This window comes from Piliocolobus tephrosceles, unplaced genomic scaffold (assembly GCF_002776525.5).
Source record: "Piliocolobus tephrosceles isolate RC106 unplaced genomic scaffold, ASM277652v3 unscaffolded_40192, whole genome shotgun sequence".
NCBI lineage: Eukaryota > Metazoa > Chordata > Mammalia > Primates > Cercopithecidae > Piliocolobus > Piliocolobus tephrosceles.
The window spans coordinates 3,113-5,206 of NW_022324524.1; the positions used below are offsets into that span (position 1 = coordinate 3,113).

The 2,094-nt window shown below is 43.5% G+C and overlaps 1 pseudogene; it reads right to left on the minus strand.

Moving 5' to 3' along the window:
- Positions 1–383: 383 nt before the first annotated feature.
- LOC113223240 lies at positions 384–1,646 on the minus strand (annotated as a pseudogene).
- Between the last annotated feature and the right edge of the window lie 448 nt (positions 1,647–2,094).

The following is a 2,094-nucleotide window of genomic DNA, read 5'->3' on the forward strand; positions in this document are numbered from 1 at the left end:
TCTGGGAGAAGATGTACTTGGAAGCACTATCCTCTGAGGGACCATTCCCAAGAGGACAGCAAAATACTGAAAAAATTAACTGACTCAAAAATTGTATTGAGAGATCAAGAGAGTTAGTCACAGCTTAGAATAATTTCCAGAATAAATAACACTAGCTAGATTAGTAGTTCTGATATTTCCTTGGATTTGTCATAGCACTCTGTGTGAACCAAAGGGACTACAAACTGATGCCCCTTTGAACAGAGTGATTTTAAAATAATAGATTCTCCAGTGCACCAACTGTGTTTTCAAGTATAATTCTGGTATTTGTACCTAGCAATACAGAAGGAAAAGCTGCAAGGAGAAAGTATCAAGTATATAGGACATAAAATGATTTGGCAGCCCTAGAATTCCCAATGTGAGTCTTTTTCATCAGGAAAATCACAATCTGGCTCAGTCCAGGGTAACACTGGAGGCAGTGATACTGATGGCTTGTTATAAGCAGGAGGCAACAGTGAAAGTATTGAATCCTGGCTATCTTCTTTCATCTGTTTGAAGAAAACATGGGACAATAAACTGCTTGCTGATGGCCTTTTCTCTGGATCTTGTTGCAAACACAGCAGTAAAAAGCTAAAGAAGGCAGGAGAGAAGGTTTTTAAGGATGGTGTGTGTAATCGGTCACTATTTACTGTGTGAGTTCCACTGGAGATAAGCACACTTGCTCCAATCCCAGAGTCTACACCTGACCGAGAATCTTTCATTTTGGATTCTGATTGAGGGAAAATACTGATATCCAATGGTATAAGGGGGAACTCTCAGTTTCTGTAACAGCATCTGAGTTCTCTTCATATCCTGGAAAGGCACCTGCCTACTGGCTAATTCACATGTTGTAATCCCAACACTGTAAATATCTGACTTCACATTATACCCATGTAAATCCTGTCTCAGTAGTTCTGGACTCAGCCATGGCTGCACTGATGTGCTGAACTGTGGGAAATCATACACAGCCCTATGCCTCTGTCCATGCTTAACCAAACTATGCAGATGAGACAGGCCAGAGAGGGTCACTAGGCCATCATCAGAAATGAGGATATGGCTGGCTTTACTACTCCTATGAATACAGCCATATTGGTGCAGATAGTTCAGTCCTCTCACTGCTCCAAAGAGAATGTTTCTTATTAAAGTTGTACCCATTCCTTCAGAAAAATAGGCCCTCAAGAGTTGACTTGCTGAACCATAGGCCATAAATGGAGATATAACTCAAAGCCAGCTGTCAACACTGAAAACTGTCCAATAAGTTGTAATATTGGGATGCCAGAAAAAGTGGGATAGAATCATGGCTTTCTGTAAAACTTTCAGACGTTCTTCATTGCAGTTTTCCAGATTTGTAACTTTTATAGTTACCAGTGCTCCTGCAGGAGTATGCCATGCAAGATGGACAGAAGTCAAGTTGTCAAATCCTCTTCCTATTTCTACTTGGAGCTCATAGTGAGAAACGTTGATGGAACATACTACTTCACTGGCTCTAGTGGATGGACGTGACCAGGAAAGGGTTGGCTCATCGACCAAGCATTGATGGATGCTGGTTTCAGACTTGTTTTTTGGGTTTGAGTGATTCAATTTGTGTTCTTGAAGTGCAGAAACAATCCAAAGGAGACACCAAATCGCTTTAATTCACAGAAAGTGACAAAAATCCAAATATTCCAAAGAAGGCTTTTGTTTCATCTTCCTTTCAAGATGCAGATACATCACACCTAGCGGCGACCACGGCCAGCGACTCCCTTCAGGCTGCCAGTGATGTGGACCTGGGTGGGTGCCAGAGCCCGGATCGTGGAGGGGCAAGGCAAGTGCTCTAGGCCCGCTCCTGGCATGGGGTGCTGGAGGGTGGCAAGGCCTCGACAGGGGCTATGGGCTTGGAACTCTAAACATAGTATTCTTATGGAGCCAACTGGAGTATCTGGTCAACTGTGAGAGCTTTGGGAACATGCCTCTCGCCTCAAGAAACCTCCAGAGCAGATTGGAACCATCCACTGGGTAAATTCTAGAAAATCTATCTCTGCCTGAGACTGGAGTAGGAGGATGTGGGGTAGAGAGGAAGGCAGGGAAGGGGTGTAG